Source organism: Miniopterus natalensis, chromosome 14, assembly GCF_054644295.1.
Source record: "Miniopterus natalensis isolate mMinNat1 chromosome 14, mMinNat1.hap1, whole genome shotgun sequence".
Taxonomy (NCBI): domain Eukaryota; kingdom Metazoa; phylum Chordata; class Mammalia; order Chiroptera; family Miniopteridae; genus Miniopterus; species Miniopterus natalensis.
The window spans coordinates 42,769,624-42,782,376 of NC_142094.1; the positions used below are offsets into that span (position 1 = coordinate 42,769,624).

Below are 12,753 nucleotides of genomic sequence, written 5' to 3' on the forward strand. Positions count from 1 at the left end.
CTTATAAGGAAGCTGGAATATCTGCCTTTCTAGACTCTTCTTCCTGTGCAGAAGCACATGGGCTCGTGTGTGTGTGCTAACAGGGTGTAAGTGGGCCAGGATCCCTGGTTTTGGAGGCGGTGTGGAGGCGAAGATGCCCGGGGAGGGTAGTAGTATGTAACAAAGGCCTTCGCTGCAGCCTGCTGGGTTGGCGACATCCGATCTCCTGCCCCTCTGCTTCCAGAACATGCCTCTGCTTGGGATAGGCAGTGGGAGAGCTCCGTCTCCTCTTCCTGGGAACTTCTCGTCCTTACTCAGGTTCTGCCAGGGTCTGGGACAGAGGAGGACAACAGAGGCAGAGTCATCTGAAGGCACAGAGTAGAGGGAGAAGGGAGTCGAAGGGAAAGTGAAGGACGGGCAGAAATTGCCGCCTGCGGAGGCTACTCTGGGCAGCCAGGAGGTGCTGGGCGTGGAGGGTGGCAGAAACTGGCCAGAGTGGCTTTTGCCCTTTTCTCCCTTCTCTCCTTTCCCTTCCTTACCCCCTCCCCCCCATCTCGCCCCTCTTCCCTCCACACATCTTTATTGGTTCCGGTAATAGCGTTGATTTGCATGTCAGGCAAAGCCTTGCTACACACACAAAAAGAAAGCCCCAGCCTTGGCCGTGTGGCAGTGTCAGCTCTCGCTGTTGTTCGACAGTGTAAAATTAAATTAATAAAGCCCCCAACGCAGGAAAACATAACAGGAAATTAATGGCCTTTACTGTCGCTCTGATGCAGTCATTTGCAACCCTGCTTTCCGCACCAAAGACTTCATAAATGCAAGCAGTTTCTCTAAACAAGCATACTTAGAGCGGCCTGGTATGTAATTTTTCGCCTTGCTTGTGTCCTCTGAGCTAACAAAGCCCCCTTCCCTTCTGGCTCCAGGAAGGTTTCTAACTGGCTCTGGCTCCAGCTGGAGTCCAGCACCCAGCAGAAGGCCCCAGCCCCTTCCAGAAAGCCAGGAGAGGGCTGAAGGAGGAGTCAGGTCCCACACAGACAGACCCTCAGCCAGCCCTCCTTCTCCACCAGCAGTCAGGGAGCCTGACCCCAGCCCCTGCCAGCAGGAAGGCACAGTGCATGCTCTCAGGCAGGAAAGTTGGTCACTGGGGGGAATTCACCCAAACCCACCCAGTGCTCACTCCCTGCTGCCTGTTTGCTCCCTCCCACTGTGTTGCCTCTGCCTCCCCTCCCCCTTCCGCATTTGTGCGTGCACGCCCTCCCATATGGGTCACACACACTCAGGCTGGTCCGGTTGGCAGTGGGTGCCCATGCCCTTCTTTCCTACAGGCAAACTAGGGGTTTTGGATGGAAAGAGGGGACTAACATTCAAAACAGAGAAAGTAACTGTACAGGTATAAATCTCTGGGGTTCTAGGGCCCCCTCATATCTCCCTCTTCTCTATTGGTTGGTTAGGAAACATGAGGGCCTTAAATGATCATTCAGGCTATCTTTCTTGGGCAAATTTTCTGTAATCCATTTCAGATTGCTGAGAATCTGTGATCTTGCTTTGGCATATAAATAGGTGGAAATTTATACTTCTTTCTCTCGGGAGCTTTGTATCAATGTGGTCCCCAGTATTGGGAGGTATGAGAGGAGCAAAGAACCAGGATGTGGATCTCAAGGAACTTGCAGTGTATTGGGAGAGGCAGAGCTATCACACATCAAACAATAAGCTGAACCATCTGGCTAAGTGTTCACTAGGAATCTAGGGAAGTAGCTAGAAGAGCAAGAAGGAAATGGGACTTGAGCTTGGAGTGGCTAAGATTCAGGGAGACTGGCTCTAGGGACCCCTTCCATGGGGAGGGAGGCCAGTGGCTGGGCTGAGAGTCTCCAGGTAGTCTCAGATTTTTAAAGGTCATCATGTCTTATGGGCCACTCATAGAACTCTCCCCTCCAGCAGTTCTGCCTGACAGGCCACAGCCCCTGCATGGACATAGGATGTGGATGGACAGTTGTCACTGTTAGAATTCAAATTTCTGGATGTGGGCTCTATTTCCACTCCTTACTTGCTCTGGGACCTTTGGCTAATCACACAATCTCTCAGAATCTCAGTTTCCTCATCTTTAAAATAGAGATAATGACATGAACCACCTAGAGTGGCCCTCCCTTCCTCCCTCCCTTCCTTCCATTCCTTCCATCTGATTTACTGAGCACCTGCAAAAACAATGAGCTGAGCCCTGAGTGTCTTTCAGTTTCTCACATGATGTGTTCCCTGCACTTGCGGGAGGTCCCTAACCATCCTGGTTACCCATCTCTGAGTTCATTCTTGACAGTTAAAGCCCCTCTTAAATAAACACTAAACTCTAGAGACAATCTAGCCAATGCCAAGTACAGTAGAACCATTGCCACTCTCCACCTGGAGATTCTACATCCATAATGTAGCCTCAGATTACATTCGATTTTTTTAGCAGCCGTGTCAGACTCAAGCTCATATTGAGTTCGTGGTCAACTAAAACCTCGAGATCTTTTTCACATCAATTGCTATCAAGCCAAGTCTACCCCATTCTGCACTTGTGTAATTGATTTTTTTTTAACCTAAACATAGGGCATTCCATTTATCCCTGTTGAATTTCATCTTGTTGGCTTGGACTCTTAATTCTACCCAATTAAGATCATAAGGAAGTTTTCTATATCATCACCCTAGGAGGTTTTTTTTTAGAGTTCTTTTCCTTTCAAATACTAAAGGTGAGCCCCATGACCCATCAGTGGAGACCCCCCTCCTGGTTTTGATAAATGAATGTTCTAGGTACTGTTGAGTCCAGCAGCCATCAACCATTTCACTTTTCTTCACAAAGTTAGGAAGGAGATTCTTTGTGAAATGTTAACATTCACTACATTCAGAGCATTTCTTTAATCAATCAATCCAATTTAAGTTGATGCACAGATTGAGTTCCTGCTATGTATGAAGCATGGCAGGACTGATTTACAGAGGTAAATAGGACGCAGTCCTTGACCTCAAGAAGCTTTTCATCTAATAGGGAGATAGATGTGCACATTTATTTATGGGCAGAATGTAATAGGTGCTATAATCAAGGTATGAAGTGCTATGATGAATGTTTTTAAAAGGGGGGGGCAGTTGCTTCCAACCAGGGCAATTGAGGAAGTCTTAGTGGGGATGGCATTTGATCTAAGCACTGATGTCTAATTAATGGGCCACAGCTTATTCTTGGTGAGTGCATGCAAACTCCAGGGTATCACTGCTTTCTTTTCTAGTGCCCACAAATTAACTATATAATAATTTCTTCTAAAATATTTTCAGACCCCAATATTAAATTTATTGGAGTGTTATTTGCATATGCTTACCTCCCCACCCTCCCTTTTCTTGCAAGGCAGATGGCATTAGGCATTGTCACTGCTTCAGTTTTTTGTTGTGACTTTTCAAGGATTATCAACAAAAATTTTAGAATGCTATCTAACTTCCCCTGCCCCCCAGGGTCCTGCCACATGAATTATCTGGGCCTGGGAAAGTTCACTTAATGGAAATGGTTAGGAGTACCTGCCCGGTCCCCTCCTGACCTGGGCAACTCCTGCTGGTCCCATTTGGAAATTCTTTTCTTTGGTGGAGAAGCTCTGCCTTCTCTCTCTTTTCTCTCAGTATTACCTCTTCTTCCCCAGCACTGAGCCTAAACTTGCCTTTCTTTTTGCTCTTTCTCCAAACAGAGCTACAAGACCCTTTTTTGTTGTGTCAGCTTGTTCTGAGCTTTTGTCTTCCTGACAGGCTTATGCTACTCTCATATCCATCCTTGGTGATGGTCCCCTCCTTCCATCTGTTGTATGTCCTTTATAAGGGATAAAAAATAACTTTTGTCTGGTAATAAGTGCAATACATGCTCATTGTAAAATATTTGGAAGATACGGTACATTTTTTAAAAAATTACTCATAATCTCATCATCAAGAGATAACCATTGTTGGAATTTGATCTTCTTTTACAGTTTTTTTTTCTGTGCATGTATAATTTTATACATATAATTTTTTATCAAAATTGGAATATTGTATATACAGCTTGTCTTGCTATTTTCACTTAACATTATATAGAATCATTTTCACATATCATTAAATATTCTTTGAAAACATGATTTTTTAATGGCCGCATAATCTTCCACTATTCGGTGTACATGTCCTTTTAAAATCTAGGCTCATCATATTTTAAAGCTTATTCGTGTGCAGCAACAATGATTCTCCTTAAATGTCCTTCTCTTCCACCCCTCCCCCACTTTTACTCCCTCCACTTTGTCAGGTTGATTCTTTGAGCTTGCAGAGGCGGAATTTCATTTTTAGAGCATTATGTTCCCTTCTAGAATCTCTTGCTATGGGGTCACACGACCACTCTTTCCCTCAACACATGGGAGTTTGCTTTCCTCAAGTCAGATTTTGTCCACTGCCTCCTTCCTTTGCTCCTGTCAACTCTAGACATGGTTGCTTCCTCCCCAGATCCCCATCGCTTCCCTTTTATCAGTTTTTCTTCCTTGGTCAAAATTAAGCAGCCTGGAATAGCGGAAAGGGCTCTGGGTGGAGAACCTCAGTTCCCAGCCTCATGATGACTAGCTGTGTGACATGGGAAAATTACTTAACCTTTCTGAGCCTCTTTTTTTTAATCTCTAAGAGAGAATGGAATTAAATGATCTTGATACTTTCCAGCTGTAAAATACGATGATACTGAGTCCAGAGTAGCAATTCCCTTTGTTGCTTCTTTCTCCTTCTAAAAGGTAAAATGTTGAACAAGGCAAGTTAAGAATCTATCAACCTTTGCTTTTGGACTTCTGTTTGACAAGCCAGTCAACGTTTTTATCACCTACTATGTGTCAGGCCCAGTGCTAGATTTATAAAGATGAAAAAGATGTGTCCCTGCCTTCAAAATGGGAATAATAATAGAAGCTCCCTGCTTAAGTTCTGGTGAAAATTAAATGAGTTAGTATATGTAAAATTCTGAGCTGGGTGCTTAATGTATAGTAAGCACTTAATGTTAGCTGCTGTTATTGTAAGGATTAAATCAGTAGATGTACGTTAAGCAGAGTGTCTGGCACCATAATGGGAAGTGAATCGATTTTAGTTATTATTATTATTTCTACAATAGAGGTTTGGATAGATGGCTGTTGGAACACAGAGAAAGGAAAAATTCATACTGCTGAGGGGAGCTAGCAACCCTCTGGTATACATCTGAGGAAACTCAATCCAGAAAAGCTCAAGGGACTTGGCCAAGGTCATACAGCACATGAGTGACAAAACTAGGAGTTCAACCCAGATGTTACTACCAGTCCAGTGTTAAATTAGGGTCACTAAGGCAGTTAGTGTCCCCAGAGGCACAGGGAGACAGGTCAGGCAAGCCAAGCACCCTCCCCCCATCCCCCCCCCCACCTTTCAAGCTACCATGATCTCACTGAGTGCTTGGAAGCCAGGCATGGTCAAGGAGAACCTGTTGGTCAAAGGTTTCCAGGGCTGGAAGGCTTACCAGAACCTTGCCTTTGGGCCAGATTTCCAAGGGCTTCTTTGTGCCCCCCTCTTCAGCTTGGCTTGGGGTTCCTGTCCAGGGCAGTCTCACAGGTTGTCCAGGTTAAGGATAGGAGGCAATGGGATGACAACCCCCGCTCCTTGGACAGGCATTGTGTCCACCAGCACAGTCTCCAGCCCAGCCCCCTCCCAGCACATGGCAGCACTGCTTCCCTCCTCCCGCCTCCATTCCCTATCCACTTCTCCTTTCCCAATGCTTCCCCTCACTCTCCCCCCTCCCTTCTTTCGTCCCCCCTTTCCTGCCTTCTGCCCTCCTCTCCTCATTCTCTCCACTCCTTCCCTTTCTTTTCTCCTTCCCTCTCCCCCATGCTCCCCCTCCTCCCCACTCCATTAATCCTTGCTCTTCTCCCAGTCTGGAAAGCAGCCCCATTCCTGGTCCCAAACCCCATACTCCCGGTTCTCGGTCAGATGGGAGGGCCCGGGTGGCAGCCAGACCTTCTCGGCCCTGCTGCCGTGGGGGTGGGGCTGGGGCTGCACAGGCGGGCTGCCCAGAATGACAAGCGGAGATATTGATCGCATTCTGAACTCAGCCCAGCCGATAGAAGGTAATTAATGACTCCATTTGCCTCAGTACCAAGGAGAACAATTGAGTTTGAAACTGCAACAACTGGCAGCTGGGGAGACTGCGGGGCAGCCTGGGGGTGAACCCCTCAGGGGGGGAAGGGGTGTTAGAGGAGCTAAGGTGTAGAGAGAAGGGGCCAGAGGCCTAGGTCAGAATGGTATGGAGCAAATATCTGCCCAGAGCCCCACCCCAACCACAGCTGGCCTTGACCCCTCCTGCTCCCCCCAGCCCCCTGAGGCCTGAAGCTCATCACCCACTGTTCCCACTTCCTCATGCTTTTCTCTTTTCTTCCTTTATCACTTTTTCAGGTCATTTTATGTCTGCAGATGAAGTAGGACTTACTTTCCCCAAGATTGCTTCCTGTCAGCGGGGTGATCTTGAGTATGCTTTTAACTCTCCTTGCGCTTGTTTCCTCTTTTGAAAAATTGAACTAATGGTATCTCTTTTGCAAGTGGTCTGTGAGGATTAGAGAGAATTGTGTAAAGCACCTCGAGCCTGCCTAGTACATAGTTAGTGCTCATTAACTGATGATAATGACAATCTTTGACAAAGAAGGGAAATTTGATAGTGTTGAACAAATAATTTCGCCTCTCATCTGAAAATGAGACTAATAATAATTACCTTGTAAAGTTAAATGGACTCCATGAGCATATGCGAAAGCCCTAATATTGTCAGTTTCCCCATTGACAGGTAGATATTAGTGTTTGGTCTTAGAAAACTGAAATTAGTGTAGTTCTTTACTATACTTTAAAACAGTACCCTCAAATGCTTAATTCTTACTTCCTGGAATTTGACAGGCAGCCCCCGTTCATCCCATCTTAATTTTGTAGATTTTGGTAACCTTGGCACTTCCTGACCAAAGAAATGATGTTATTTCATTCTGCCTATTACCATCACCCCTACCTACCTTTTGGTCAGTGCACGAGCATTTCTCTGGTCCCTTGCAGTGACTACTTTGGGAATTTGGGAAGAATGTCCACACACGAGGAAGACACAGCACTTCTGTTGTATCCCTGCCCGTAGCCCTCATCCCTTAGACACGGTATTAAGTGACTGCCCCCCTCTCCAAGCTGCTGAGACCTCACTGGACAACCTTATTTATGATTAGCCAGAGAGAGGGTTCTGGGATCAGAGAAGTGGGAGGCAGAGAGCTCTGCTCCAGGGAATCCCAGGACGATGGGGAGTGACAAGGCTAAGCGAATGAGATCAGATCTTTTTATTGAAGAGTAAAAGTTATTATTAGTGATTCTAGAAGTGGTACATGCTTATTGTACAAAGCTTGGATGATATGGAAAAATTTAAATGAGAAGAGCGAGGTGGGTGGCTCTCCTTTCAGTCAAGATGATCTTTGGCTTTGCAGTTCAGTTCATTTGCGTGGAGACTGGGAGCTGATGACGCTCATTGGTCCGGTCCACAACTTGTTACTGAGCACTGAGCACCATCCCTGTGCCGGGCTCCCTGATATGCCCTTGAGCTAGCCCCTTACTCTCCTTACAGCTCATGAACTCCAGGCCTCAGCTTTCTGTCCAGCAAAAAGGGGGTTATAATCCTCACCTACCTGGGAGAGTGGTTGGGAAACCCAAATAGCCTAAGGTCTTTGAAACCTTTTTGTTAACTACTAAGCAAATATGAACTGGTTAGAGGAGAAGACAATATGAGCTTTTGTTCTCCTTGAAAGAATAATATACGTCAAAGTTTTAACTCAGCAGTTTGTTTAATTAATTTATTTATATCTGCCTCATTCCAAAAAGGACTCGTGGTGACTCACTCTCCTTGAAAGTACTCACACCGTAGTAGACAAAGGTCCTGGAATGGGCTGCAGTCCTAAGCGTCTACTACCTGGTTGTGTGACATTGGACTTGTCACTTCCCCTCCCCCACCTCACCACCTACCCCACTAGTTTTCATTACTGTAAAATAAGGACTTTAGACCAGGTGTCCCCTCATCATTCTGGGCACAGTCTGTGCTCAGCTAGCTCATGGGCCACAGGCTGCAGCCTCAGTGTCGGAAGGATGCAAAGCAGAGAAGTGGGGATGCTGGGAGGAAAACCATGTCCCAGGTGGGGCCAAGTAGCCCTTAGCTGGGAGCCTGGGTTTGGCCTTCAGGCAGCAGAGTGAAATGATGTTGAGAGCAGGCTCTGGAATCAGACAGACCTGAATTCAAATCCTGGTTGTCATTTACCAGCTGCATGGCCTTGGATCAGCTACTTAATCTCTCTTTGCCTCAGTTTCCTTATCTTTAAAATAAGTATCACAGTATTTACCTGCCAGGGTTGTTGAGGGGATTAAGTGAGCTGAGTAAAGTTCAGCAATGTCATGTAATATGCTCCTGGGACTGTCAGCTGCTAATGGATGGTGGCTGGGCAGGGGACATGAGGAGAACAGGGTTGAATCCTCCACATATGGAGACCGACTAGCACATAGTTCCTTCCTTGCTCTGTGGGCTCTTACTAAACCTACAGCAACCACATTTTCCAACCTCAGTCTAAAAACATGGCCTAAGAGTGGGAAAGGATATTGGAAATCAGACTGTTCCAGAAAGCTCAGGACATATGGCCACCGTACTCCAGCCCTCTTCTTGGCATCCTGACAAGGAGTGGGCTTCTTATCCCGTCAAGATGAAGGCTGAAGGCCTCCTCCTATCATTTAGGAAAGGCTTTCCCTGGAACCAGCTCCCACCATGGGCAAATAGACCCATTTTGTTCTGACCCTGCTCTCTGTGATCAGGGCCTTGGCTTGGGGAGTCCAATGCAGAGGCCGTCTGGGCCCCATTCTCAAGCAATCTCTCTTACCTTCTTTGGATCGCAGTTCTGCTGCTCCAAGGTCAAGTTCTGTTTTTAATTGGGAATATGGTGTTCTCTGTCCCTTGGGTAGAGGCACTGCAGGTGGGCAGGATGGTGTTGATGAGAGCAGGAAGGGCCTCCTGTGGACCAGAGTGGATGCTGCCAGAAGCGAACAAACAGTGGGGGTGAGTGAAGGGGGGCATAGGTCTAGCAGGGGCCTCTGAGAGCTAGGGATGTGAGGGACTTGCCTGAAAAGTGACTGAGTGTCCTAGGGTGCCGAGCCAGTCAGGTTGCCAGTTCAGAGACCTGCCAGGGGTCTGGCTTGAATGCTCCCTGGGAGAGCCTCATTCATTTATTCCACCATTCATTGAGTACCAACTGTATGCCCAGCTCCGTGCCTGGCCCTGGAGCTCCAGAGATGCATCGGTCATGGTCCCTGCGCACAGGTGCTCACAAGGGGAAGGATGCTACCTAATCACGCACTCCCTTTCCTTCCCTGCGCACTCTGAAGCATAGATCAAGACCCACTTCTGCTTCCTCCTCTGCTTTAGCCCAGCTCTGCCAAAAGGTGTTTCAGTATCTGGGCCTAGCAGCGGTGTCATAGCCCAAGTCCACCCTCTCCCTTGCTGTCACCTCTGAGACTACCCTTAGAAATCGCACTCTGAGCTCGCTCTCCCCATTCTCCTGGGAGGGGTGTCTCTCCGAGTGGTCGGCACTGACAGCTGACTTCACTTTCTCTTCCTCTCCTGTGTTGTCTTCCGTGTTCTCTTGTCTGTTCTGCCCCTTGTCCACTCTCTTGTCCTCCCCCCCTCCACCCCCTACTCTCTTGTAGGCCCTGGGCCATCCTTCTTAGCTGGATACCCAGGCTGATGGGGAAGCAGAGCCAGCAGGTTGATTCCTGTGGCAAGTGCCCACCCCCCTGCCAGCATGGCCCCAGGCTCCCAGGGTGGGCATCTTCTTCCCTTTCTGCCTCTCTCTCTGCCTTTCCTCAGTCGTCTCCCATCCCCCATTCCTTACTCCCTCCCCACCCTGTCCCCTTACCTTCATTGCTCCCTGCTCTAGCTGAAGGAGGGGTGCCACCCCGTTCTCTGGAGAGAGCCCGGGAGAGCCTATGGGCCCTTTGGCTGATCTGGGGGGGCTGCCTCCCTGTCCCCCACCAGTCATGCCACTGCCCTCTCCCTGCCCCTGTGGCTCTCCTCTCTGACCCCCCAGAACTTTCCTTGTGCTCCTTCATGATTCATTTTTACTGCTGCCTTTCCCCCTCCTCATCACCTTCCTTCTCCTTCGGGGAGTTTCCTCAGGCCTCCAACAGCCTCTCTTGGGGGCTCTCTACATGCTTTCATCACACCAGTTTGCTTTCCTGCTCCTCTAGCACCTTCTTTCTTATCCTCTCCCCCACCCCTTCCTTCTCCTCTCCTCTTTCCCCGCCTCCCACTGCCACCTCTGCCAGTAGCAGGCTTCCTTTGCCTTTCCGTTTCCCTCCCCATTTCTCCCCATTGCTGCCTCCGTAGCCTGTCTTATCACTAGAGCCTGAGTAGACAAAAAAATAAATAAATAAAAAGGTCAGTGAGTGGAGGGAGCAGCAATAACCCCTAAAACAGTACTATCAGTGGAACATGATTGATCAATTGAATTCCATAGCGGCTGAAAAATGTGGGATTAAGTAGTGTATTATACGCACAATGAGTTGAGGCATGATGTTCATTTCAAGTTCATTTCGCCGGCCTCTGCCACCAGATCAGGCAATCAATAGGGGCAGCAGATATCATATATCACCTCTCTGCGGGCTGGGGAGAGAGCACCATAATCTCTCGCAAATTTAGAGTGACAGATTTGTCAAGATCTGAAGGGCCCCTGAATAAATGAAGGAAAAGAGACTCCTCCAGCCAGTGACCTGAGGACAAAGCTTCAGTTCAGCCCCTACACACACACACACACACGCGCGCACACACACACACACACACACACACACACAGGCTTAGTCAAGCCACACACAGGCATATTCACAAATGTGCACAGAGGCACACACATATACACACACATGCACATAACGTGTGAGCAGCCTCTCACAGACAAATTCACACTTTACTTCCCAGGACCCACTGGTGACACTGCAACAGCCACACAAAGACATTCTCGCTGCCTCCCTCAGTCCTTACAGCCAGGCTTCCCAAAAAGGTCGGAGAACTCCAGCAAGGGAGAATTAGACCCAATGAAACATGCAAAGAGCTACAACGGCTGGAATTAGAATGATGGCATATCCTTGAAAGAGAGGCAGGGACAGGAGAAACTTGGGGGCCTCACGCTCCCCATACAGTCACACACATACACACACATACACACACCTTTCCAGAAAAGTTCTCACTCTGTCGCTTACACATACCCAGATACTTATTTATGTGGATGTTTATGTGTAGACATGTACCTATACAGAGAATAGTCTCACAAAAGGGAAAAATAAATATGCCACACCCTAGCTCCTATAGAGAAAGGCATACACCCTCTCAGACAGAAAATCATTGTGGAGGCTTACACAGAAAAAACACAACTGCCAAGTTTCGTGTCCGTAGGAACAGAGGGCACATAGAAATACCCTCGAGTCTGTCCCTGTGTCTGTCTGTCCTCCTCAGACTTAATCCTCGTTTTCATTTCTCTCTCTCTCTCCCCCCCTCTCCCTTTCTCCTCCTTCCTCCACTTTTCTTGCTTTCCCACCCCCACCAGAATAAAGTGGAGGGAAGATAGGAGGTCCCATTAAGAAAACAGACCCCCATGCTCCGTCTGAGAGGCCAGCAAGAAATGATAGGATGACTGCAGGTTGAGGTTAATCAATATGTAATATTTTCTATGTTCTCCCGAATGATACTGTACGGTGTTACTGTATATAATGCAATATTGATTATATCATATCGTATAATCACCTATAAACTGATATATATAACAGTCCCAGAGGATCACCCTGGGGCCTACAACATGGGCTGGCCCCAGGCCCAAGGCTCCCCAGCTGGTTTTGGCCAGGCTGTGGCTGGGGAGGGTCCAGCTTTGGTCCAGGGGAGTTACAGGGTGGGGGTTCAGGGAGAGGTGCCAGAGTAGGCACTTGGCCTACTGTATACTTTGAAAACTCCTGTGGACCTGATGTGGGAGGGCAGGGATGGGGAAGCAGGGGGAGCAGAATGGTGAGAAAGCCTAGGTAGGGCAGGATGTGGACACAATCGGCCCACAGCCCCAGGGAGCAGGCACAAATGTGGCATCACTGTGGCCTTTCCTTCGTGGAACAAGTCTCAGCTCCCTGTGGAGACCCAGAGGAGGAACAAGGTAGCCAAGGAACTGGCCTCTGATAGAGACTTAGCCAGATTCGAGAGCAGGGACAGAGGCTGAGCAGGGTGGCCTGGGCACAACAGCAGCCACAAAGACTGTCTTCAGTCTCTGTCCAAGTTAGTGTTCTACTACTCACCTGCCACCTGCTGTCCTGCTCTGGTCTCAGTCCTGGTCCAGTGCAAGCAAAACGCCTCAGGTTGGCTTCAAGTCCCTCCTCCCTCAGTGGTGAAGTTAATTACTTCAGCCAGTCTCCATGTTACACTCAGCTGCAGAGATTTGATGATTTTCCACCCTTGGAGTCAGTGAAACTGAAATTCATCTCAGAGCCAAGTTCAATTCTCCACAGGCTGGGTAATGCCAGTCCCAGACACCCAGCTCCTCCCCCAGGCTAACCCAAGCCAGGGGACCAGAGTTCAGGGGAGATGGCCCCTGGGGAGATGGCCCTTTGGCTCCACCTCTGTCTAGTCCTTCTGGTCCCCCATATTGGGACAACTTTCTGGTTTTTTTCCCAGCTCCTTCAGAGGCTCTGGCTTCCTCAGCCAGATCTCTGAGGTATGGCCAGCTCTGG

The 12,753-nt window shown here is 48.3% G+C and overlaps 1 protein-coding gene across 4 annotated transcripts in view; it reads left to right on the forward strand.

Moving 5' to 3' along the window:
• Window positions 1-12,753, forward strand: part of PAX2 (paired box 2) — a 73,315-nt gene that overhangs the window by 41,147 nt on the left and 19,415 nt on the right. The gene's annotated exons all lie outside the window — the stretch shown is intronic.